At 42.4% G+C, this 27,782-nt stretch overlaps 1 long non-coding RNA gene across 1 annotated transcript in view; it reads right to left on the minus strand.

Annotated features, from left to right (window-relative positions):
- Window positions 1-1,629: 1,629 nt before the first annotated feature.
- Window positions 1,630-27,782, minus strand: part of LOC109315523 — a 42,266-nt gene continuing 16,113 nt past the window's right edge. The window contains exons 2-4 of the long non-coding RNA XR_002102527.1: window positions 15,695-15,814; window positions 11,852-11,931; window positions 1,630-1,701 (exon numbers count right to left, since the gene is read on the minus strand). This is a non-coding gene — a long non-coding RNA (uncharacterized LOC109315523). The remainder of the gene's footprint in view (window positions 1,702-11,851; window positions 11,932-15,694; window positions 15,815-27,782) is intronic.

The raw sequence follows: 27,782 nt of genomic DNA on the forward strand, positions 1-27,782 counted from the left end.
AAAGTGTGGTCCAAACTCCTTTCCCCTGGCTGGGCAGAGCCCCAGGCTTTGCTGCCTTAGGTGGTATATAGGACTAGGGACACTGGGTGAGGAAGCTGGAGCTGCCCCTTCCCTACCCTATCATAGGGTCTAATCTGGGGAGGTCTAAAGCCCTATGTGATCCCAGCCCCACATGTGTGTGCTGCCCCCTTCTCCCTCACTGATATCTTGTCGGCTCCCACTCCCTGGACAGAGCGGGATGGGGTGGGGACGATATTTTGCTGACTACTGGAGAGAGGCAGTGGGGTAGCAGTGTTACCTGCCACAGTCAGGGCTCTCCTATTCTAGCTGCTGGTGCTGTGGTACAGGTGCATGCTCTGGGTGTTGTGGCTGGGGATGGACAGTAGCATATCTGGAAGGATGAGTGAGGCATGAACCCTGAGCACTGGGCAGCCCCATGGGACTCCATGCCATAAGGGCAGCTGAAACCACTGTAGGGTGAGCCTATCCCTAGCTGCAGCAGCTGGAGCCTGTCCCTATACTCAGGGGTTTCTGGTGCCTCCTGAGTCTGGGGGGTGCAATTTGTGGGCCCGGGGGCAGGGCTGGGGACAGGCCAAATCCTCCATATCCATTTCTATATTTCTGTGGTGTGTCTTAGTGCCCTCTCCCCCGCAAGACGCTGCTGCGGCATGCGGCAAAAAAACCCTGCCCCATCCCGAGCAGTGCCGACTTGGGGGCCAATCTCAGAGGAGGCACGTGCCCCCCTGGGCCCCATCTACCAGTCACCTGTGCCTGTACTCATACTGCAGCTGGAGTACAGAGAGCCCAAGCTTGCTGCTAACCACCTCTGATGATTAGCACAATATTTCCCTCATTGACATAATGGCAGGTAAGACCACTTCCTTGTGAAATTGCTTTCAAATGCTTCTCAGGCTAACTGAGACAAGTTTCTATCTGTGGGCTATAGCCTGTATTCTGGAAAAAAAAAAGGCTTCGCAAAAATCCTTTGCATTTCAAAAAAATATTCATACGGTAGGCATATTTTGTCACAAAACCAAATTAACCAGTCTAACCATTTATTGTCTTCATCACACCTTTGGTTGAAAAAAAGGAACCTTCAAATGTGACAGTGAGGCTCTTCTTTCTTGGAAACCCAGATCCTATTGCCAGTAAATATGGAGATATCTTTTGCAAAACGTCACTGATGATGTGGTCAAATTTGTTGAAAGTGGAGCAAGAAGTGTATAAAAAAAGCACAGCACCAGAAGTGATCCAGCAGCACATCAGCAATAAGTTATCTTCATGAACATCTCAGCATAGGAGGTTGCTTTGAGGGTTAACCGAATTAGGTTAACCTTTGTCATCTAACTACGCTTGCTGTGTCTGTAAAGGAGGCAGGAAAGGCAGAGGGAGAGAATGAGAGTATATGCCGTTTTCAGGTCTGGTTGTTTCTTGATTCTGCTGTGCCTTTTCATGGTGGAAGGCAAAAAGACATTCTCCGGCAAGAACACCTGTCGAAAAGGACTGCTATCTGCAGTGACAGAGAACTTGTATATCAAAGCAACTAGTATAAAATCATCTGTTCCAGTAAGTTGAACGCATTGGCTAGTAAAATTATTTATTCATTTTCACTTGTGGATAGGTGTTTCCGTGGCTTCATCGTATCAGAGCTCCTGGTGACTTAGTTGAATCACCATAGTGAGGTAGAGAAGTATCATTATTCTGTTGGGTAGAACGTGGAGGCAAAGAGAGAAGTTTGGTAAGTTTACCAAAATCATGAAGGAAGTTTGTGGGAGAACCAGGAGAAGAATTCAGACTTGTTTTGCATGAACTAAACCATCGTTATTGTCATCGTTTATCAGTGGTATTAGCTGGGAGTCCCAGTTACAGATCAGGACCATAGTTTATTTGTATTAAACTCTGTACCCACATAGAATAGACAGCCAGCACATCTTTCTTTCCTTTGATCTGGAAACCAGATACTTATTAACCTTAATTAATATCTTCTCATTATTTTTAATAGAAGGACTTAATCAAGAACAGAAGATTGCTAAAAAAGACAACAAAAAAGATGTTTATGGTAAGAGTTTCTTGGCTTTTCAATTTTTTTCTTTTGTATGTAAGCCATTATAAATTAGCTGTGAATTGTTGATCATAAGGAATGGCTTTTGAATTGGCTATGTTTATTTCTGAGAGACAAATTTAACTGAAACCCATGTATTTAGAAAATTCTTACCTCTGATTAGATTATTAGCTTTGAAAGAAAGACCTTAAACATTGACAGTGTAGGGATGGGCGGAGAAAGGGGAAGGACAAAGTAGTAACAGTGCCAAAGTGACAGCAGTTGGAGGCATTTTAAAGTAACAGTTGGCATGCTTAAAAGAGAAATACTGGGAAGACTCATGGTGTTGTGTTGTGGGGTACATGCTGACGGTGCTCCCCATTATGCTTTCCAAGGATTGACTAATTTACCTGAGGGTCATGGCCATAGTCATATTCTTAGATATGCTCCGTTAGGGGTGTGGAGTAGTGGAGGCAACCCAATACCTCCAAAATAACACTCAGGAAACCCAAGCAGCTGCTCTGAACCTCTCTCTCTGAGAATGCACTTGGAAAAGGGCAATTATACCTCTCATGCCCTCTGCCCCCCAGCACAGCCACATGAGGGCAAGTATAATTTGGCCCAAACAATTTGATTTGTTTTTAATGGCTTGTGCCACATTTTTACTTTCTGCATTCAGGTTAGAGAATAATGACTTTGTGGCTATCACTTTTGTTCATGATTAATCTCTGGTGAATTTCATTTTTGTGGCAGCACAGTGTTGCCTTCCCAGGCTTACAGCCACCTTGGAGAAATGTTTACTGATGGGGGAAAAAAATAAAGGCAAGAGGTGTTCCATTGGGATGTTAAAACAATCCATGAAAAAATTCATAAATTCCAAACAGAGGTGGAATTGGCCAGTATTGTGCCCTGGGCAGTACCGCTGCAGCAGCTGGATGTTTGCTGCTGCCAAGGGAGATGTCACTTCCTTTTTTGCTTCTGACATGCATGCTGAACTGCCCCAAAAATGCTGGTTTTCATCAGCAAAAAAAGTAGGTGATGTCTCTAGCAGCAGCAGCAAACCATTAGGTATGTGCTACGGCCCCTTCTCTGCCCTCCCTGGAGCTGAGCTGCTGCAGGAAAGGTGCAGGGGGGAAGGAGGGTGGGGAGAGGAGGTGATGGGGCACTGGAGGGTGAGACACCCTCTTAGCTCTATTCTGGGCCCCTTATATGCCATATGTGCCCCACTTGCCCATCCAGCACTGTTATGCTACTGATGCAATATTGCCAACTCTCATGATTTTTGGCATTGTTCTTAAAGTCTGTGATCCAGGAATGTGAAAAACTTAGTTATATATATATATATATATATATATATGAACCCTCCCCACACACACTCTTATATAACAGAGCTGATAATTCAGCTGATGCTGAATTTTTCCAAAAGTGAATTTTTGAGGCCAGATTTGACTCAACACTTTTGCATGATCTGAATACCTTTGCCTATTTTTTTTCAGAAAAATTGCAGTGTTCGAAACCAGCTTCTCTCATTCTACATACAAAATGTTTTTGGAGGCCTCAGTATTGGAAGTGACAATCTGTACGTTGCATTGCTTCAGACCCTCCAAGACAACTTGAACAACTGTGTGAGTACGAGCTTAGAAGCTAAATGAACCTGACTATTCAGAGGGCTAGGAAAGGTTTTTAAAACATACTTTCAGCATGCAGCTTGTAAGGAATTATTCAGATCCTAGCATCCTGGGGGGTAACAGAAGAACCCTGAGGAATGCTCAGCCTCCCTAGCTATTCCCAGTTGTACAAAGGGAATTTTTTTCTTCACCCATTTCAAGGTATAACATTTCCCACGTTTGTCCAGCCAGTTATGCTGTGCTGGGCGTGTGGGAATGGGAGTGCCATAAAACATAGCCCACTCTTTACCTGTAGCTCCCAAAGATGTGGTACCTCTACTGCTGATGAGCACTAAAGCTACATAGGGTAGAATTGGATTCTGTCCTATGCAGAAGATTGTGCTGTTCCCATATCTAAATCACTCCCTGTGAAGGAAGCCTGAAGACACTGTGGGCTTTTTCTTTCCCTGAGAGAAGGTGCCTCATTCCATGGACACAGAATAATATCTGACACGTGTTCAGACTTCAGCAAAGTACCAGTCAGGAGCATGTAGTTCTTTCTGACATTCCACCCCTAGTCAATCAAAAATAAACTTTAATTCTGAAATAAATACTTGCTGACAAAAATGAGGAGATTCCTAATGTAGTTTGAAACGCTTAGCACTTTGCTAGTCAGGTCTAAGCTAAGAGTGCTCTACTCACTCAGATAGGAATATTAATCAACTCTACCAGTAAAAACCTTCTAGTATAGTGTAACTGTACAGACAAAGGTATGCTATGTACCAGAATGGGAAACCACCACCATAGCTGAAACAACCTGCACCAAGTAAAAGCTATACCAGGAAAAGTGAAGTTGTGCTGACTTAAACTGTCTCTGCCTTTGGGACTTCTGCCCTACCAGCAGCTATACCAGCTACTGGTCATACTTCTTCACTCAGATAGCTACTCTAATCAGATCTCTCTAGTGTAGCAAGGGCTTACTATCCTGGGTTTCCTCTCTAGAGCCATTTGCATAAAAACAAGATTGCCAGACCATAGAAATTGGTCCCCCAGATGCTTTTTGGTGCTTTAAAACCATAAACTTCACAAAACTTCATTCACAAATACAGGGTTTTCATTTAAAAGTGGGAAATTTCCCACAGTTTTCTTAATAATATTTTAACCTAAAAAGTAAGAGAGAGAGAGGGAAAGAGGGAGAGGAGAAATCAAGGAAGTGTTACATAACAAAAATCTTGTCAAATATCATCTCTTAGTAAATGTATAAAAAGCAGGCATTAGCTCCACATGCCTACAGGCATTTGCAGTATAACCTAATCTGGGACAAGGACTTCCTTGCTGCTCTACAGCTCAGCCAAAACTTGTTCTAAATGCTTGTACCAACTTAATTGATTAAAAAAATCAAAGGGAAAACTCTCCAGATACTCAAGCTCTATAGGTAAGGGTTTTCTAAGCATATGTATATTATAGCAATTATAATACATATACACACGTATTATTATTCAGATATGCACACACTTTATTATGCTGCTTTTCCTAATCTGATGGATCTTTGACAAAGTCACATTTACTTTTAAGAAGCAATTATGCCATTATGGCCATCTACTTATGCCATAGAAGTTAAAGTACCAATCATGACTGAAGTACCATATCAGTTACTACTGAATATTCAGTAGTAAATATCAATACTTATGACTATAAATTATGAATACCTTCGATCTTGTGCTGTATAACTATGGAGACAAAATGCACTGGATTTTCAAAGGATTATTTGTTCTTTTTTTGCAGCTTTGGGGCTTACTAGATAAAAATATAAATGTTTTAGAGTTTAAATGTCTATATCTGAAAGGTATTTAGGGGAGGGAAAGTTCCCCCTCCCTTTTGTAACTGAAAACCAATATGCCTTTGAGAAGACGATTTAAATTAGCACTCAGGGTTTACCCTAGGTCAACATTTCTTGTTTTAGTGACTTCTATTGATTTTTTTAAAGTATATATCTATACAGATTTTAAAACCATGCATAACAATAATACAGACTATAGCTAAAGGGCAAAAAAAAGTCAGTATTTTGCATAAACAACAGTTCTACATTTCTATACCACTTTACCTCACCTCCCCAAAATTTAGCAGTCTCACAAACCTTTCACATGTGCATCCAATAACACAACTGGGTGGAGGTGAGTGGGGTACCATCTCTGGGTGCCAACTTAGAGGGGTACCAGAATGGGTCTGATCATAGGAGCTTGGATGTGGGGACACCTGGGGCAGGTAATATCACCCCCTTCTCCCCCCTTCCCCTCCACACCCAAAGCACAGAGGAGTTTAGCTCAGGGCATGAAACTCATTAGTTGAGCCCCAGTGTGCATCTGTTTTTTGCTTTGGATAAAATATATTCTTTGCATTTTGATAAGCTCTTATTTTTGTTACTTACCTTGAAAATAGGATGTGCATGAAAAGGAAATTTGGCTCTGCACATAATGCAGACAAAGATGTTATCACTACAAGCATCAAGTTTGTTGGACAACTAGGCCAACAGTAAAAAACTCCCTTTATTGTCTTCTGTAGTTCAGAAAAACCATATCACTATTACAGTTCTGACTCAGCCAGTACAACATGAATCCTCTCTGTTTATAAAAATACATTATTACATATGATTAAAAATCAGTTGGCAAATCATTTTTGTCAAATTGCAACTCTTACTCTTATGCCAGCAGCATGTTTTTGCCCAGTAGCTTACAGCTAACATTTTCAAAAGCACCCTAATCAGCAGTTCTCAACATTTTTAGAGTTAAGGTGTCCTTCACTAACTTTAAGGCACTCCTCAGGTCAGGGCTGGGTTAACCATTTAGTGGGCCCTCGGCAAACAAGCTTGTGGGCCCTGGGCTAGTTGAGACCCTCCCTCCATACCCCGGTGCTACCAACAACGGGGAGTGGGGCTCGGAGCAATGAGGCTGGTGGAGGCAAGGGAAAAGGAAGGGAAAAGGGAGGCGAATGGGGCCATTCATGTGACCTCTGTGGAAGGAAGGACTGCCTCCCTTGAACCTCAGGGCCATAGGCATGGATCTAGTTTGCCCATATATTAATTTGACCCTGGCTGTGGTACTTTCATTGAGAATCACTGACCTAAGTGACCAAGGAGTCTAAAAACCATTTTTACAAGTGACCTGGGCACCTTGGACCAGAAGTTCCATTAGCTTCCAATAAGACAACAGCTCCAGCACTGCTTCATATGTTACAGAAATTACTACAGGGAGATGAATGAGCCTTATATTAGCTAGCAGTCTACTTGTGTAGGCTAATAAAGCTCAGTGTAGGCTAATTTATTCTGCTGTTGTATAGTCATACCCTATACCACTTTTAAAAGGGTATTTATGCTTCTAAATCAGTTAGAAGTTGTAAAATGTTACCGTACATTCACTGTGCAGATGTCCAATAAATTCCTTGCACGATTCTCCATTGTTGCATTTTAATTTTAGTCTTAATAGCAGATCTTGTACCATAGCCCAGAATATTTGACCACTCAACCAAAACAGACAGATAGCTCACCTGTTTTTTATTCAGAAAGTATAGAGTTTATAGGACAGAATGGTTATTTAAAAAATAAATTCAGTTCTTTTTCTTTTGTTGTACTATGTTTGGGAATTATTGTATTATTGTTAAAAGTATAGGGTATCACGGTTAATTTGCAACAAAAAAAAGACCTAAATCTAAACGTTCCACTTCAAATATACGTTATATACTTGAAGTTATAGCATTATCCACAGAAGTTGTTTTTGCTCATATTTTCATTCTGAGGGTGACTGATAGAGGTCCAAGTCAATCTGCAAAGTAAAATAAGCTTTTGCCCCTTTCTGCTGTACAGCCAGAAATATTTCCAGATCACCTCAGCAGAGCCACCTCCATTACGCTAGCTCAGGAAATGACTACTTCTGTTTTTGCTTGGTTTTTCTTAGATTAGAAATATGAGCTATTTACTCCTTAGTTTTTTCAGGAGAACTCCCAGAAGGGCTGTGTAGGAGGTCATTATTTTCAACAGCTGTTTGTGCTGAGTAACTCTGCCTTCTGGCTGAGTAGTTAAAAAATTATCAGGCTCCAAAAGTATTCCTCTGGGGTGGAAACAGACATTGCCTTTGTGCTGCCATAAACATTTTTATGGCAGCACAAAGGCCAAGTAAACAGAAGTCCATGTGTCTTGTCACACCACAAATGCCCAAAATTTCTGGCCGTGACATTGGTGGTATGAATCTTGGTCACTGTTTTGCAGTGGATATGTTTGCTTTAAAGTGAGGAGTGAAGGTAGGTGCTCCCAGGGCTTGTTGGACCCGATTCTGCACACTCTGGGAATTGGCTCCCATTTGTAGGAGGTTTCCTTGTTTGTAGAAATGTGCACAAACTTAGGGCATGTCTCTGCAAATGGGGAAGGCCAGGGTATCCCCATATGCAAAGACAAGTCCTCAGGTTTCCCTGATTGCAAAGGTGTGCCCAGGGATTCCCTGTCTGCAGAGTCAGATCCAACTGTTGTCCTGCAGGACTGGGTCCCAGCTGCTCTTGGGAGTGGCAGAGGCCTAACCCTGTGGGACAATGGGTGATGCTTGTTTTGCCCAATTTAGTGGATCAGCTGTGCTGGGACACAACCCTGCACTGCTGACCTGCTTTGTTTGGGGATGGGTGTGTGTTAAGTCAGCTCAATACCTTCTAGTCCCTGCTTTGCTATCTAATAGAGAATCATAAAGAATCTTAGAGAAGGCAGGCTGGAAGGGACCTCCAGCGGTCATCTAATTCAACACCCTTCCCTGATGCAGGATCATCCCTATTCAAACCATCACATATAAATTCATTATCTACCTCTTAGCAAAACTACAGTCAACCCTGACACAAAACATGACCTAGTACCTTAATGTACCACAGGTAAAGCAGGGGGACAACAGCAGACAACCTTCTCCTGCTGTAAAGGTTGTTACTATATTCCCAAAAGATCTCAGGAAGAAGGTCATGCCCCCTGCTATGGAGGAAGGCATAAACGCTAGGCCTGTGCGAAGTGGCTAGCATTCACTTTGGTTTTGGATTCAGACAATTTGGGGGCCAATGATTCAATTTGGTTAATCACTGTCCTGAATCAATTTGGCTGAATTTGATTTGGAGATTCAGCCACCACCAAATTGGTTGAACCTCTGAATCAGCTCCATCCTCTGCCCGCTCTCCTAGCCCCTCCTGTCAATGGCTGCACCTCCTGGCCCCAGCTCCTGGCTCTTTGAAAAAAAAAGCCTACACTCACTGGCTGCTGCCAGACGGGGGCAGAGGGGGGACAGAGGCTTCCCCACTGCCCCTCACTGGCCCACGCTGTGTGGGGGACCCAGTCACAAGCCCCCATCCCCTGTCCACTCTCCAGGCCCCAGCTCCTGGCTCTTAAAAAAATAAAAAGCCCCCACTCACCAGCTACTGCCAGGCAGGGGGGCAATCCACACTGCCCCTGCTGCATGGGGGGCTCTGCCATGAGCCTGCAGAAGCCCTGAGGCTGCTGCCGCACTTGAGTGAGGGCTTTTTTTTAAAAAAAAGCCCCCTATATACCAGCATGGATATAGGCCCCTGCCCCCTATATACCAGCATGGAGTCTGGGTCCAGCTGTCTATGGCAGCAAGTGGGGACTGCCTGAATCTCTGAAGATCCCCCTATTTTTTTCTGAATCAATTCCGAGAGTTTTGAATCAATTCAGACCTTTTAATTGGTCCCCTGATTCAATTCAGACTCAGAGATTTGCCCACCAAATTGGGCTGAATCTCCTCTGAATTGAATCAGTACCCGAAGCTTTGCAGAGGCCTAATAAACCCCCCACAGTACATAGTGATCTGACAACGGAGTACAGTTCCTTCCTGGCACCAGGTATGGTGACTGGTCCAACCCTGAATGGAGGGGCAAAGCCCACTAGTCAGGAACCTGCAGGTTTAAGTCCCAGCAGGAGCACTAACAACACAGTCAAAATCCGTAGCCTTGGCTGCAGCCAACACCAAATGCCTCTGAGGAAGGCTTAAAAACATCTCGACATGTAGCATCAGAGGCTGGGGGGGAAGGAGGGATTTGGAAGGGGAGGTATGGAAATCCCCTCCATTCTGTACATATATTTATTGTTTTATTATGATTATGGTAACATAGGGAGCCCCTAGACAAGATTACAGAAAAGGCTTAAGTGGGTCTAGAACACTGCAGTCTGTTTTGTTCCTTTCCTTTCCTCACAATCCTGTGTTAGATAATATGCAGGTACACTAAAAGGGACATTTCAGGACCCAGAGGAAGACCAACAGGGATAATTCAGTGAGTTGACCATTATCTAATTTCAGCTGTTCAGGTCTTCATCCTTCCAAACAGAAAACCTGATTTTTTTATCCTGCTGTTGAGCAGTACCTCACCTCCAGAATACTCTCACTGATGTTTTTAATTCAAGCAGATTTGCTTGTTGGCTTAGAGTTAACTTTGGTTAACAGGACTTATCATTTCATATACAGGAGACCCTTGCCATCTGTAGGGGATATGTTTTCGTATCCCCCACAAATGGCGAAATTTGCGAGTAAGGCACTGCATTCATGAACACAGTGCCCCCAGTGACTGGGGGCGGGAAATGGCTCCGGCAGTGACGGTGGGAGTGTGATGGCAGCGGCAGAAGCCTGGTGGCGGTGGTGGGAGCTCGGCGGCAGCAAGCATGGTGCTCCAGAGTGTATAAAGTGTATAAAGTGTATTTAAAATGTGGGTTCAGCATTTGCTAATATTTGAAACCACGAATGCCAAACCTGCGAATAGCGAGGGTTTCCTGTACATCTACACAGCAATGAAAAATGTAACTGCAACTGATGCTGACATACCTGAGCTCTTTTTATGCTCAGGTCCTCATAGCTACAGCAACACAATGCTCAGTGCTGGCTAATCTCCCAGGTTTTACCTGGCTTTTTGGCAGTTTTTTCAACTCACACTGAACTCCATATTTCTAAGGCTAAATTGCTGCCAGTACCCAAACTAAGTAGTTTAAAGGCAGCTTTATTGACTTGTGGACTGAAATGTAGGCATACCCCTGCTCTCATGCTTTCTTGAACACTACTGCCATAAATCCCTCTGCTGGTGGCTGCCAGGAACCTCACTGTAGACTGCTGATTATTTATACTAATAAAACAATGTCCTTTACAGGCATCTAACTGAATTCTAGTCTTTAGTTGTTATAATATGATTTAAATTAAATAAATCCCCCCCACCACTCCACTCCACAACACTTAATTTTGCTTTGATCTGGCAGCAATAACATGTTTCCAATATCAGTATGTGGCTAGTGTAATACCAGAAACTGAAACTTATATATGGCTTAATGAAGGGTTCAGGGACAGGAGAAATGAGTGGGAGTTCGAAATAATCCTTAGTATAGGTGCAGGCTGGGGACTGACCGGCTAAGCAGCAGCTCTACAGAAAAGGACCTTGGGGTTACAGTGGACAGTAGGCTGAATATGAGCCAACAGATGCCCTTGTTGTGAAGAAGGCTAATGGCATATTAGGGTGTATGGGTAGGAGCATTGCCAGCAGATCAAGGGAAATGATTTTTTCTTTCTATCTGGCACTGATGAAGCCGTATCTGGAGTACTGTGTCCAGTTTTGGAGCAGTAAAGCACTGAAGCAGGTTACCCAGAGAAGTGGCAGAATCTGCCTCTTTGGAGGTTTTTACAAAGCCCTGGCTGGGATGATATAGTTGGGGATGGTCCTGCTTTGAGCCAGGGGTTGAACGAGATGACCTCCTGTGGTCCCTTCCAACCCTAGTTTTCTATGGTTTTATGATTAGTTTCAGCAACTTCAACAGAAAATTTTGCCTGAATAAGGCTATGGCTTGGGCTATAACTTAGAAGTAGAAATAGGAAGAACAGGTAAGAAAGTCATCATATAGAAATGTAAATGAACTTTGTAAGAATTTTTAGACCCATTTAAGTGTCTGTGTAGGGGAACAGAATTGATGCAGTATTTTGCAGAGGTTTGTTGAAGGAGATTGTTTAATGCAAGTGGTCCTCTATACACATTTACTGACTTATCTATTTTAAGATATTCATTTGTGCGATCACATCTTTTCAACAAGCTGAGGTAAGTTATGGTAGCCAGTATGGTTGAGAGGCTGCTAATATACATGTTACTAATTGGCCTAAGGGCACCCTATGATTTTTTCCTGCTGCCATATGCTTACTCAGGACTCAGCAAAGCACATTCTTCTGATATTCTTCTTCCCTCAGCTTCCATGTGCACCATCTACCAAAGTGACTCCAGCTGTCCAAAAAATAAAGAGAATGTTTAACAAGGTAAAACTGGGATAAGGTTGTCTTGAAAGGGGCTTTATTTAACGACACAGATTCTTCTCTTGACCTCTTTATCTTATTGACAGCTTGGTGAAAAGGGAATCTACAAAGCCATCAGTGAACTTGATATTCTTCTTCCCTGGATTCAGACCTTCATACAAACCCTTATATGAAATGGAAAAAAAAGTATCACAAAGAAACATATTACCATATGGAAGGGAGTGAATTCTAAACCAAAAGCACTTGAAATGACCAGAATGAGGATAATGCAATCAGCCTGTGAGTAAAATCACACAGAAAAAAATGCCTTTTCCATCAAGGCAGAGATTTTAAAAAACATTTAGAGTTTGCCTAACATGTTAATTCTAATAGGGCAGATTAATGTTCAGACCAACATTAAGAACTTTAAAAAATATCCCCTAAAGACTATACACAGCAGCAGCAGCAGCAGCAAATTTGTACACACGCATTGGGCACATCTACATGAGATGTTTATTGTAGTTGCCTCAGTAAACATCTCAGTATCTACATGTGCAATGCTATTAGGATGGAGTAAACTAATGAACTCCACCATTAGTTAGTACTTGTAAACCTAAGTACTATCTAATGGCAGAGTTTTTTACTCTGCATCAACACACGTGTAGACTCTGACAGGCATGGCTGGGACACAAGGGTGCTTTAGTGCAGGGGCTGCCAGCCCGCTAGCCCAACACTGAACAACCCTTGTGCCCCAGCCAGTCCCTCCACAGCACATTTGGCTGGGTTGGAGTAGCCCTGGGCTGGCAAGCTGACCCCTTGGGCCCTTTACTATCCACAGCTGCTCTGCCCTGATTCAATGTGCTGCGGTCCCAGGTGCATGTTCAAACTGCACTTGGAAGCAATAAACTCTGGTGCGATATGCTTTGACTGATATGCTCAGTCATTGCTTTGTGAAATACTTTGGGATAAAGTGATATAGAAAACCAAATTGAATATGGGTGGTTTTAATTACCTCACTGGCATTGGCTTTTAATGATTACTTTCATGTCTTGTTATAGGTACATAATATTATATATCTGCAAATTCTGTATGAAAATTGGACATGTTAAATATATGCTGTTTATTCATATATAGTTATTTAAGGTACATTGTGACGTCTAATAAATACATACTTTGCTAATGACAAAATCTCAGCCTATTCCTTATGCCTGTTCTTTCATATGTTGCCTACCAATTGCTATCTGGCATCATAAAGTACAGAAAATATAACTCAAAATAGAGTGTTGTGATAAGACAATACATAAATGCAATTATTAACCTGGGAGATAGGATTTGCCAGGGAGCATTAACCAAAGTTTTGTGTAATTATTATTCAAATGATGATAGGGATTTGCAATGAATCTTTATCTAATATATAATTAAGAAAGCACTGCCGTTGAAACTGAGTTGAATATAGATATTTAAAAACTCACTGGTGGGAAGTAGACAGGTATAAAATATGCTTAATTCACAGTATAAAGCACATCTGGTGAGTCTTGCAAATACATAGTGGGACATCAGGTCTTGTGGTAAATATGGCCTTGTTCACTGGCTGTATTAACCCAGACCTTTGCAGTTTGTTTTCTTTGAGCAGTAAACAGGCCCTAGGATTATAGAGGATCCATATGTTCTGTATGTATAGGCTACAGCAGGCTGGTACTGCAGTGGTGCATCATTTCCTAATTCAAATTATGAATTCTTGGATTCCTAAAGGAGAGCAGGAACTGCAAGGAGTTGCTCTAGTCTGCTATGCAGGGGTCAGACCAGCTGCTTCCAGGTTGCCAATCCTCTTCCAGGAGCAGGCAGGCAGGGGTGACAAGTCAACAAACCCTTTTTTCTTCTGTGTAGCTGTGCTCTCTTGGAGTACCCAGTCTCCGAGGTTCTCTTAGAGACAGTGCAGAGCAGGTAGCATTAAACTGTGATTCTACGAATCACCATCTGGCTCTTGACCTGCTCCTAAGAGAGCATAGCTATATGATGCCCCTTCTTGGGCAAGATTATAGGGTTCCACATCACCCTTTATTGAGTACCAATAAAATATAGTCCCATTTCACCAGCAGTGTAACTACCAGGCTCTGTGCCCTGGATGGCACCAGGGACTGGCCTCGCTGTGGCAGCTGGGCTGGCAACTGTGGTGGCTGCCATTCTTGCACCCCTTTCAAATGGACACCCAGGGGTGGTGCCATAGTTGCTTACCCCATGCTATGCTGCTACTTTTCACCTCCTGACAGAAGCATTTTTTGCCCTGTACTTTTGGGGTGGCTGGTTTGTTTCTTTGCCTTCAGGCAGTATTGCTACACTTTGTAACATTAAGATTTTGCTGGTAGTAAAATCAATTTCTGTAAAACATCCATATACCATGAAATCCCAAAACAGCCAACATACTGTTTCAATTTACAATCCACTCTGGATTTTCCTTAGCATCCATTACTTCATTTTAAAAAATGTTACTAGCATTGTGACAGATTTCTAGCAACCTGCCAGGACATTCAGAAGATCACTTCAGCAGGATCTGATGACAATACATTATTTTTAATTAACAGGTTTATTATAATGAATGATTGCAGATGCATGCCAGTGCTGATCACACAGGAGAACAGGATACAGTCTCTTTTCATGCTTAGGCATAACATGAAAAATGATGAGAAGGAGAAATTAGCTTTTCAAGACAAGGAGTGAACTGTCACCACATTAGCTTGGCAGCTTTTCATTCTGGCAATTAATCAGGCAATTAATTCAGGTGTAGGCTTTACTGCATACAGAAATAAGGGACTGTTTCTGTTAAATTACAAGGGCTGCTGCTCTTGAACAAATAGTGTCGACTGAACACAGTGCTTTCACAGAAAGCACAGGAGGCATCAGTGTTTAGCTGCACAAAGAGCAATGACAATGGATTGGATCCTTTGGTGGGAGCTATTTTTGACTTGATGAACTATGTCAGTTTTTCCCAGCAGGGAATTTTGTACCCAGTTTTTAAAAGAGGAGCTGAACAAGACTGTCCTTTTAATGTGTCAGGATAAACAACAACACTGTGTGAATCTTTGTGGTTATATAGATTAATACTCATGCATACTGGGCTTGCACTGACCAAGTTCCAGCTCTTCCTGAATAACTGTTTGTATATTCCACATGTTTGATGATGGAGATAATCTAAAAAGGTCTAAAAGGGGGAGGACAGGGAAAGTCACAACAATATCTACCACAGAAAATTTTCAGGTAAACTAAATTTCTTGTTACTGCTCTACATTCCCAAAGATAGGGAATCAGATACAGTGATATCAGAAAATAATAACTTTTCAGAAACCATTGGAATATCTCATGAAATTGGTCAGTGGATTACTACAATCCTCCCTGTACTTTCCAGACCATAGCACCCTTTTCACTTCAGCCTTTCTTGGAAAAATTTAAGACTGTATCAGCTTTACCCAATGCTAGCAGGTCTTAGATTATGATAGGGAAAATGAGAAGAGAAGTCTGAAGTTACAAGATTTTATAAATTTTATTCATTCAGTTATTGCTTTATAAAAACCTATAACGTGATCTTGCTGGTTTATTTAGAAGTACGTTGATTTAGTATGCATTAAAAGTACCCCAAAAATCATTCCCAGTAAAACCTATAGAGAATGTGTGACCCATGAAAACTGCCATTACTCTGTATTTTGGCATCATGTTTTCATTCAACTCACATAATAAATTATCAAAAAAAAATTACTTACACACTAACATGCCTTCTCATTCCACTAGGAGGCAATCTTGTAACAGCATCCACATTGTGATTTTAACTTCGTAGGTACCTGATAATCCAGGGCATACCTGCAGCTAGATACCAAAGCAACCTGGGAAAGAAGACTTGCATTTTCAGCTTAAGATCTGAGGACAGACACTTTCGTTTTTTCAAATATTTTAGGAAAAAATCTTTATCGGACTCAAGGAAAGTTTTGTCATTGACTTGAAGGCATTTTGCAACACTGTGGCAGGCTCCTAGTCAAGGATATGGTTGAGCACATCTTGCCCAGGACACATTGACCTGTCACACTGCCTAAGGTGCTCCTGAAGTTTGCCAGGGATGCTGCTCTGGGCTTATTCGCAGTGGCTGCTGTCAAGCACAGAAGCCATGTCCAGATGAGTGTGGACGTGCAGTATATGGCGCATAATTAGAAATAAAGAATTAAGATGTTGTTGTCTGTATACTCAAACCTGGTTGTCAAACAGAACTTTCCAAGAAGCTCAGAAACTGATGGCAAAATGTTAAAAAATTCTAAGTTAATTAGGGGCGTAATTTACATTTTCAAAAGTGACTTAAGCACGTAAGTCCATATTTTCAGAGGTATTTAGGTGCTTAAAGAAGCAATCAGGTGCCTTCTGGGATTCTGAACATTGTTTAAGCTGGTTAGGGACTCACCTCTCATTCAGTCAGATTGTAATTAGTTAACCTGCTTACATGAGTATCAACACATCAGTACCATGGTTTTCAATAATGATATATTTGGTGTACCGAAACCAGCATGACTTAGAATAAACAAGCATAAACTCAGTTTTCTTGCATAAATACAGCCTTGGGGGCTAATCAATGACCAGGGCCAAACTTACCCAGAACTGAGGGGTTCTTGGATCCCAGGCATGGATTGGCTCATCTCTCCCAACAGCATAATTTAAATCAGATTATCTTTGAAATAACATTCATATCTTGTGGCTCTCATATCTACCTCTCCAAAGGAGGGAGCAGCATATAGTCCTCAAAGTACAGGGGGAGGCAGGAGTTTGGAACTGTTTTCCTAATTCAGCTCCTAATTTGACTGTTTAATGTGGGCATGTCCCAAACATATGGCTATTCACGAATGAATAGGACTGTACAACAAGAATTATCATTTAATACAGGAGCACTGTAATAAATGCAAGTAGTCATCCACAAATCATTTAGCAATGTATTACTTCATATGACATTTAATTAAAACACATTACAGAATAATTATTCTTTTGTGTATTTCAATAACATCACTAATTAATATTAATGAGAAAGAATGTCCCTTTTTATAATCAAATGGGAAAAAACATTAAATATTCCTGATGAAACTCTAGGTGTCGCTGTTACAGAACAAGACTAAAGCAAATGTCACTTTGCTTTTGCTTCCTGTGTCAGTGGAGAAAGTGTTAGTCTTTGTGCTGGGGTAATTTTTATTAATGTAACAGTGAGATGGGATACAATGATGCATCAGCTAAGCTTTTGTGAAATTGCCCCAAACTTTGCCTGCAGATTGAAACTTAAATTGCAAGAAAGGAAGGATATTCTTGTAGCTCAAGACCTGGATTACAAATCAGGTCTGGTTTTAGTTCTTGGATGTGTCATGGCCTTCCTGTGTAACTTTGTATAAGACACTTCATAACATCACTTGGAATCTACCTCACTTTTCTCATTTCTAAAATGGGAGTAATAATGCTGACATATCTATTTTACATTAGGCTAAATTAGTTTAGCACAAAGATCCTCAGATATACAAACTGAATATGTGGTTATTTATTTTTATTTTGTTTTATTCCAAACTCATATGTGCTGAGCACAGCTCTCCTTACTGAATGCTTCTCAGCCTTTTCAGCTGGGTGACTCTTATTTAAAAAAAAGTTTCCTGGTCTTCCTTATTGTAAAAGTAACAATAACAATATATTGGTGCTAGAAATCAGAAGCCCATATAATTTATTTGTGCTTGTGTTTCAAAACATTTGAAGAGAATATTTCACCTTCAAGGGTAAAGGTGTAAATGGAGTAGGGGAGAGACTTGTCATTTTAGACTGTAGGCAAATTTTCAGTGCTTCATGACTCTCTACATTAGGCAGGGTCTTGTCCAACTGGTTAAGAAACAGTGCCTCAATGTACGATGGCAGAGCTGCGTACACTTATGGCACTTTTTAAATAAAACCAACCAGCCAACCATCATTCATAAATGAAAAATGTTGGTGTGCAGCATTTCTAACTTTTCTTCTACTTTTTTCCTATTTTCATACCTGGAATATAAAATCTGCAGGGCAAAGACTGTCTCTTACTGTGGATTTGCACTTGGACTGCACTCTTACTGTGGTCTCAAACTGTGGAGCTGTGCACAATACATCCTCAATCTTGTTTGCAGGCATTGGGTGGTAGCTATTGTAATTCAGTTATAAAAAGAAAATGCCGTTAATTTCCCTTCACTCATGTGATATGCCAGGATAAGCCATTTGTGTGACATACTGAATGAAAACAGTTTTGAACACTGAGGCCCCTGATAGATACTATGTATATCATGCAATAAACTGGTTAATCACACAGTAAATTTAGACTGGCCACACCTGCAAAGTAAGACAGACCACAAACAGAAAATAATTATCACACAATTAACTGGTTAATCAGACAATACATTTAGACCAACTACAGTGCGAAGTAATTATCACAGATAAAGATGACTATTTAGCTACAAAAAGTTAGTCCTTGAAAATGTGTAACAACTTTAGACCTGGTTTCTATCCAGCTTTAATTTGAACGTGTAGCAGGGCCCTGATTGGTGTAGTCTGGGCTTTGTTGGGCCTTTTGTTCATTATGCGCAAGTCTGCAGTACCTTCATGCTGTGCCTGGGCCTGATGCCAAAAAAAGCACTCCCTAGCACTTTCTTCCTCTCCCCATGTACCAAATTCCAGCACTGAGACAACAGACCTGCCCTAGGACAGAGGGGAGTGGGTGCACCTGAGACAGACAGTCTGCGAGGGGCTCTGGGGCAGGGGCTCAGCTACCTTGCTTCTGGGGTTTGATGTGTGCTGAGCAGCAGCTTACTGTTCAAGAGTTCTCAAGCTACCTCCTATGAGTCAGCATCTCCCCTATTTCCTGTGTATTTGAGAGCAACTCCCTTTTCTTAAGACTTGTATTTTCTCATTTTAGGTTTGAATTAGCTGCAGTCAAGGACAAATCCTGTTTCAGTGGTTATGAGATACTGCAGACTAACAGAACCATTGCAATGCCCCATGTAGGCATGGTGATACACACAGGGTGCAAATTAAGGGGAAGCTCGGGGGGGGCTGAGCTCCCCCATAAGAGACAAGAATCCCCCTGTAAGATTTGACAATCATAACCTGGGGGGTCTCCAATCAGATTGCTCCTTCATTTAGGTGGACTTGTTAATCAACTAACTGGTTTAATTTTTTTTTCAGACCCCTCCCAAGAGTCAAAGTGTAATTTGAATCCTGGATACACATCCTAGTATGAGGACAGGACTAGCTGGAAGACCCGATTCTCCGCATAGCTCCCTTCATAATGAAATAGGAGGCATGAACTAGGACCACCATGTCTGTCTGGCACTGGCTGTTCTTGGGTTGTACTGGCAATTGAGGAATGGTTCTGCAGTCACTCCATGGACTTGGGGCCCTTCTTCTGGTGCATCTCTTCAGCTCAAGCGAATCTAGCTTTTATGTAAGGGAAGGGTTGCTCTGGTGGCCCCTGGCACTGAAGACTAATAACAAAGGAGGTGGAAAAACACTATCCACAACCAGACAGAACAGAAGACAAGCAAAGACCTTCGTATATACTTTCATGTAATGTCTGAAGAGTTGCTCTGATTCTGGGACCGTTCTTAATGAAAGAAAAGATAACATAATATTGGCCCACGCTGGGCCCTGTGCTGGTAAAATTTTACAGAGAGTTGATGTGAATGCGGAATTACAGTGGAACTCTATGAATACCATTATTTCAACCCCACGAATAACAAAGGAATTCATATGGAGCTGTATTAGACTGACTGTGAACCGATTAATAATGGTCAGTAAGGCTAAGTACTACAGAGGTTCAAAAAGCCTCTTCTAGAAAGCGCTCTAACTATACACTTTACTTAAAATGCTAAAAGTTAGAGTGTGTTCCAACCAAACAGACATGTGCTCTTTGGTGAGTGGGGCTTGCCTGCCTGAACTAGCCAAGGCTAGTAAGTAGGAGGCACTCCTCCATGCCTCCCAGGATACTGTCAGAGGGCCCCCCCACCAGTCCTGCCTCCCCACCAGCTACGGACCATCAGCAGTAGCTGGAGGGGGGGGGGGGGGCCCTTGCCACATGGACATGGCCCAGCTCCCAGCCAGGCCCTGGGCAACAAATTGTGTGTGGGGGAAGAGGGACTCCCTCCCCACAGCTGCAGCCAGCAGTGACAGCACAAGTTTCATGTACCAATTTTCCCCGCACTGGGCATTCTGGTGAGGGTGTGGTGGAAAAGGAGCCCCCTTGCTGGGTGAGGTCCATCCCACCCCGATTCTTGGCTTTGGTCTTGATGGGAATATGGCTGGGCCCATGCTACAGCGGGGCTTCTTTTCTACCCCTCTCCCACGACCAGATGGCAAAAAATGGCACAGAGAATTTCCACTGCTGCTGCCGGCTACAATTGAGGGAAAGGTACCCCTGGCTTGGCACCCACGAGACCCCAACCAGCAAGCTGGGGGGGGACCACCTAGCAGGAGGGTTCCTGTTCCACCGCCATCTCCATCAGTGTTCCTGGAGCAGCAAACACAGGGCCGGGCAGCTCTCTTGCAGGTGCTTGCTGCCATTGTCAAGAGGCTTGGGTGGAGGTAGAAGGGAGGTCCCCATGCTGTGGGGTCCAGGCCCAGCCCCCCAAGGACCTCTTCTAGGAAGCTGTGGTGGGGCCCTCACAGTGGGGGCTCCCTTTCTCCCCTCAACTTCTTGAGAGCAGCTGCAGCAGAGCTGCTTAGCCCTGTGCTGTGCTACACTGGGAACTCTGGTGGGGGAAGGTGGTGGAAAAGGAGACCCTTGCTGGGCAGCCCCTGGGGGAGGGCTGAGTTGGGCCTCCCTGAGGCACAGGGGCTCCTTTCCCCCAGCTGCAGCCAGTAGTGGCAGCATGAATTGCCTATGCTGCTTTTTGCTGTGCTGGGAACTCTGATGTGGGGGCAGAGGGGTAGAAAAGGTGAGGGGGCCTAGCTCTGCCCCAGCAAGATCCAGGAAGCTGGGGGGTGGGGTTGGGGGGGTCTGCCTGGCAGGAGAACTCCTTTTCCACCACCACCCCTCCACCACATTTTCCAGTGCAATGAAATGCTGGGCTAGGCAGCTGTTGCAGCTGCTAGATGCCACCGTCAAAAAGCTAGGGCAAGGAAAAGATAACCCCTGCTGTAAGACCCCTCTCCCCCTTGCTAGCTGGGGCTTTTGGGCAGTCTGGGCCAGGTCCCTTCCCCCTGGCCAAGCCTCTTGACAGTGGCAGGCAGAAGCTGCCGCAGAGCTACTCAGCCCCATGTTTTTCTATGCTGGGAACTGAAGCTGGGTGGAAAGGGAGCCCCTGTGCCACATGGACCTGGGGTGACACCCCCACCCTGCTAGCCAGCAAGCTGGGCGGGGGGCTTGTAGCAAGGGCCCTCCCTTGCCCCTTCCCCAGCTGGAGTTCCCAGTGCAACCGGAAGGTGGAGCAGCCCTGCTCTGTAGCTTCTGGCTGCAGCTGCCATGTGACATGTGCAGGGGAGTGGGTGAATGGGGCCCCCCTGCTTTGCAGACCCAGACTGGTCCCCCCAACCCCAAGTCAGTAAGCTGTGGGAGGGGTTGGGGGGGGGGGGACTTGCCGGGCTGTGCATGGGGCAGGGATCAGAGACTGTCACTGACTCAGGTCAGTGATGGACAAAGGGATAGGACCAGCCCAGTGCTTGGGCAGTGCAAAGAGCTCTGCCTGAGGCTAAAGTAGCTCTGCGCAATACTGCCTGGAATCATTTTCTAAGTTAACCCTTGATGGGATCTGGTGCAGGCATTCAATAAACACTCTAACAGAAAGCACTTTAGGTTAGTGCACATCCATCCAGGGTTAACATAGCATGGGATTTGCTATTTTTAAAGTGCTTTATGTGCCATAAATGTCTGTTCTGTTATGGCTGTCAAGTGCTTTCTGTGTGCTTAAAGTGCATTGAGTGTAATGCCTGTACCTAGCCTAAAAGCCCAACTTCAAACAGTCTGTGCTAAGGAAGTTTTTAAAGGAGCATATATTGATGGGAATGGTGTACTGGTTGGTAGTTAATTAACAACATTAATTTTCAGTGCCTCTTGAGTCTCCATGGAGGGCAGGCTCATGAAACCAAATTACATTTGGTTTCATGTCCACTTCTGGTCTCCTCAAGGTTCCCTGAAAGGTTTGGATAAATATTTGAGTTGGTCTAATAAAAGATATTGGATTTACCCGAAGAACCTTGTTTGCCTATGTCCTTAGACCAACACAGCTACAACCTGTACCCCTGGATAAATGTAGGGAATTCTTTTTCCATAATAAAACTGAAAACCACGTGCAGCTGTTTTGCCATGAAAGGTCTGTACAATGCTCAGTTGAGATAACAGGTGCACATCAAAGGAAGAACAGGTTCTTATGAAAAGAAACATTATCTAAATTATGAATTGGAATGGAGAGAGACATTTCATTAAAGAACAATAGCAGTTTCTATTTCAGGAAGTCACTTCTGAAGATTTGTACATTTATCAGTTATATTGCGGCATTTGTGTCCCTCTTTAAAAAAACAAAAGAAAACAAATAAAAAATATGATTAAAAAAAAACTACAAAAGCCTGAGGACAAAGAAATCAAGTACTTGAAACTTGAAATCCAAATAGGCATATTTCTAGCACATCTAGAATAGGTAAAATAAAGACATTTTAATGGAAATTTTAGGAATTTGCAGGCAACTCTAGACCAAACATTGACTTGTTCCAACTTCACTTTTTTTTCCTTCTTGTTTTTCTTGATAAATATGAGAAGGCCAGACTGTGCATGCCTGGCCTGCATCTGCAAAGTGATGAGTGGCCACAAGGGACCTTCAGTACCTTTTCTGTGGCCTGTGCAATAGCCAAACACAATTCCCTACTTTTTCTCTTCCATTCACATGCAGATCTAAGGTCCTAAGGAGGAGGCAAGGCAAGGACTTCACCTCCTCTACATGCAGATTGAGAGAGTAATCTATACTGTATGGAAGGGTATAGCTATTTCTGAGCACCTGGGAGCTCCTGGAACCTGTAATTCTCTCAGGCAATGTGTTTTCTGGAGCTTCCCTCGTGGTGGTATGACTACATATTATCCCTACACTAAGAAAGATGTATTCACAGCTGAACCCCAGTAGGTGAATGTTTTCATAGTTTAGAAATCTGTACTATGGTAAGACTATAAGACGTGCCATGTCTCTCAGGTAATGTATCTAACACACGGAACACCTCATAATGTATTACCTGTTATTATTTTTTAAAGCTCAGAAATACTCTGGGTGTTTCATAAAACAAATGAAGACACTACAGTTCTCCCATAAACAGCATTAATCTACATTGGACAAATCTAAATGGACCATCAAGTCAGGAGGCATAAACAAAGGTGTGAGAGGAAGGTAGGAGGATGCAATAGGAGAATAGGAGTTACAATAAAAAAGTAAACACATAAAATGTTTAGCAGTTCATGAGTTTGAAATGCTGCAATGCTCATTCTTAACATGGTTCTAATGTTTGTTTTTTCATATAATATAATGCAACTGCATGACATGGAGGGAAAATCATGGTTTCTCCAGGAACCAAATAGCTGTAAAGAAAACTTTTGGACTGAAACAGAAAGTGCAACTGAGGTTTTTATATGCATTCATTATGAAACCTATAGGAACAGTCAAGAAGGTACCTGAAACTGGGATAACATTATAGCAGGCACTGTAATTATCAAATTAAGGGATACTAGCCACTGAAGCTGAGTGCCTCAGAATTTTATCTGGACACTCCCTCTTAACCCTTCCAAAATAAATATTAGTATTTGCTCCTAAAACTTCAAGATAGCTTAGTTTGAGTATTTTTACCTTTCAAACACCATATCAGATTTAAAAATATAGAGTTTTCCATCAATATAGTCAAAACTGGTTTGTTTTTTTCCAACTAAATTTCTAAACTACTCCTAGTAAATACACAGGGGGTTCTGCCATGAATATGATGTTTTGGTCACTACTAAAACTTCACTGAAGATGATAGAAATCTTTCCACTGACCTCAGCAGGAGATGGATTATACCCTCAGTACCTAAGGCAATTTTGTACAAATTCCAGTGCACTCCACTGGATACTTCACCTAGTGTCTATGTAGTCTACACACAGATGTTAATTTCCAGGGCAAAATTGGTAGAACAGCATACAAATGGAATGACTACATCACTTCAGAGCCTACCTGCCAACAATAACCAGTAGAAACCAATTTAAAAAAAATCATCAGGAAATTTGGAGCAAAGTTACCACTGTGATAGCTTTACCTTCCAAGTATACACACTCATTTCTTGGGACTACTTTGCAAACTAAATAGCTTATTGCATAGCTTTTTGTCAAAAGATATGCAGGTAAAGAAAGATTCATGTAGAATTGTATGACACAGTTAAGTGTTTTCCCTCTATTTTGTTATTTAAAGCCGTTTTGGTATGTGCAGTACAAAGATGTTCTCAACTGAGCAGTACATGAAGGGAAATTACTTCCCTTTTAAGAAAATAAGGGTTCAGCATGTCTTTTCTTTTGCTAACCACTGTGATTGGACAGTTCAATCACTGATGATTTAGAACACATATGCAAATTAGACAATACCAATTCAACTTTTTTGTTGGGGATGAAGTTTAATATTGCTTATTAATATTAATATAACACTATCGGCTATTTCCTGCTTTCTGCTACCACAGCAGACAAAAACCGGCATATACCAACACAGCTCTTTACCCCTAACCACGACTAAAGAACCGAGTTACATTTCCTAGACAAATTTTATCATGTCAATGTTGATATTATTCTCCATTCCTGTATAGTGCTTAAGGAATAACCAGCAGCACTTTCCAAGTGATAAAGAAAGATCACAGAGATAAACCACAGGCTGGGTAAATTACTCACTTGATAATATATTTGCAATATAAGCCTTTACATGCGAGGTAAGCGATTTGTGAATGAGAAAACCACAGCGTGCTCTGTCAGTGGAAAAGGCAGTTTGTTTTTCTCCCCACCTCAGAGGAAAGATTACGTTACGTAAAATTCTATGGAACGAATTAGAGACGTGAATTCCAAACCAACGGACAATTGAAGTTATGACTGGAGAAGAGCAGCCTACGCATTTTAAATTAAGAAATTTTAAAATAAGAAACATTTAAGCGCATATACAACCATTTTCCTTTGAAAAATCTGGCACCCGCGTATGTGAAGCCACTTTCGTTCTATCTCCAACCACAGATGCAACTGGAACTCGAATTTGGATGGTGACTAGGGTCGTTACAGTGTTTGCATGGGATTACTGACCCTTCTGTAGGAACATCTACAGTGACACACAGGTAATGGGCAGTTTTCCCACCCTTGTGAAACTTAAAGTTTCACATCCCAAGTAAGCCCTAAACCAACAGGCTATTGGCTCTCTTTGGCTTGGTGCCTCTTTGACACACAAAAAAATGTTATCCTGGTTCTAAGAAATGTTTATGAATAAAACTTGTCAAAACTGAGCAAAGGTTTTTGGTTTCAATGTATTGACATTTTCTTCTGAAAATGAGTTTTGTTGAAAAAATCCTGTTCAGTTCTATTAGTGATTTATTTTCCACTTTTACATATTTCAACTATTCAACCATGATACTAAACTAATAATAGGGGATCACCAACAAATGTTGGACCAGTTATATACTATTCATTATTTTTTTATCAAGAAACCATAATTATTGCTGATCAAATTTGTGGATGATACAAAAAAATCAGTGGGGTGGTTTATAATAAGGAGGATCACTGACATGAAGTAATCAGAGCTGCTTTGCAAGCTGAGCAGATAAAATTAGTTAAATGCAAAGCTACGCAGATAAGAAAAAATGACCTTACTGAACTTATTGGAATTGATTTCAATAGGCCTAATGTTTCACTCCCAATATGTAGAACACTTATAGGATGAAGGAAAGCAGATGCTGAAGAGGATTTAAGGATCATGGAGATAGTTAACATTATATTGTGGCAAAAATTGCTACAATAATTCCTGGGACTCCTATATGGGAATAATAAAGGGAAAAAAAGAAATTATATGGCCTTTGTAAGTTCACCACTGATAGTCTATGGTATTCTGTGTTCAGTCCTAATGTTCATATTTTAAAAAAAGATTGAAAAACTGGAGAGTATTATCAGAATAATTTGCTTTTGGAAATCATGCCTTACAATGAGATACTAAAAGAACTCTATTTAGCCTATTTTAGAGCAACTTGATCACCTATAAATGGAGAGAATGTACTATTGGAGTCTTTACTGAAGTAGAAGAAAGCACTAAGAAAATTCAGTGATAGAAATTCAGATAATCAAGAATCAAAGTAGATGCACTTTTTAAAATGAAATTAAGAATTAGGCCTCAGAACTGGTAAATTCACCACCCCTCACATTTTGTATATATGTATTTTGTATATACCCAACAGAGTTTCTTTTTACATTTTAGCTTACCCACAAGTTCTATTGCATGCTGAAATCTATAGCCTGATTTATAGAGGCCATCCAAGGTCCATTGTGGCCTTCAGATGTATGCATCCACTTTCTTTTTTCAAGTATCCAGTACAGCTTTAATGACTAGTATATCCTATGGGAGTTCATTTCTGTCTGGATACACAAGTATTGAAACCTCAACATAAGGCTCAACAGCTGGACTGAGCAGGAAAATATGCAGGGAAGGAATGGCTACTCTTCCCTCCAAGACATTGTGATATGACTTAGGAACATGCATAAGTACATTGGGGGCATGCCTACTCTCAGGCATTTACATCACAGTAACCAAAACTAGCTTTGCTGGGGGATGGGGCACGGGAGGACACAAGGACACCTCCCAGCCAAGACAGGTGATGACTACAAGAGGTAAGTGACAAGGGTCCAGATAGTCCTAGGAATTGGGCTGGTGGGGGGTGTGTGTGCATGCACTGACAGGAGGCCTTAAATGTCTTTATACTAATGCTCAAAGTATGGGGAATAAACAGGAGGAACTTGCCCTCCGGATAGCTAGTACAAACCCAGACATAGTAGGGCTCACTGAAACCTGGTGGGATTTAATCCATGATTGGGCAGTAAAGATTAGGGGCTACAGACTATACAGGCAGGACAGAATGGGGAGGAAAGGCGGGGGTGTGGCGCTGTATGTTTGAATCAGCATGTCCAGATGCTCTCCACCCCAGGGTGCTGTGGGAATTGGCAGGGGTCATTATGGGGTCCCTGGCACGGCTTTACAAGCACTCGTGGTGCCCTGGCCAGGTGCCAAAAGACTGGAAGAAGGCCAATGTGGTTTTCATTTTCAAAAAAGGGAGGATGGAGGACCCAGTCAACTATAGAACCATTAGTCTTACTTTGGTCCTGGGGAAGCGCTTCGAAAAAATTATCCAGGAGCACATCTGGGAGGGACCAGCAGCAGGGAGGATGCTCAAGGGCAACCAGCATGTGTTCATTAAGGACAGGTCCTATCAGACCAACCTGATAGCCTTCTACGAATGGGGTCTCCCACCCCATTCTCATTAAAAAGCTAGGTGACTATGGCATTGATGCCTACATAGTCAGATGGGTCACAAATTGGCTAGGGGGCTGCACCAAAGAGTGGTGGTGGATAGGTCATATTTGACCTGGAGGGAGGTGGGCAGTGGAGTCCTCCAGGGCTCAGTCCTCAGCCCTGTACTGTTCAATTTCTTTATGAGAGACTTGGACGAGGGGGTGAAAAGCACCTTGTTCAAATTCACTGATGACACCAAGATTTGGGGCAAGGTGGGCACGCTAGAAGGGAGGGACAGGATACAACTGGACCTGGACAGATTACAGGGGTGGGCGAATGTGAATAGGAT

This window comes from Crocodylus porosus, unplaced genomic scaffold (genome assembly GCF_001723895.1).
Source record: "Crocodylus porosus isolate Cpor-Errol unplaced genomic scaffold, CroPor_comp1, whole genome shotgun sequence".
NCBI classification, from domain to species: domain Eukaryota; kingdom Metazoa; phylum Chordata; order Crocodylia; family Crocodylidae; genus Crocodylus; species Crocodylus porosus.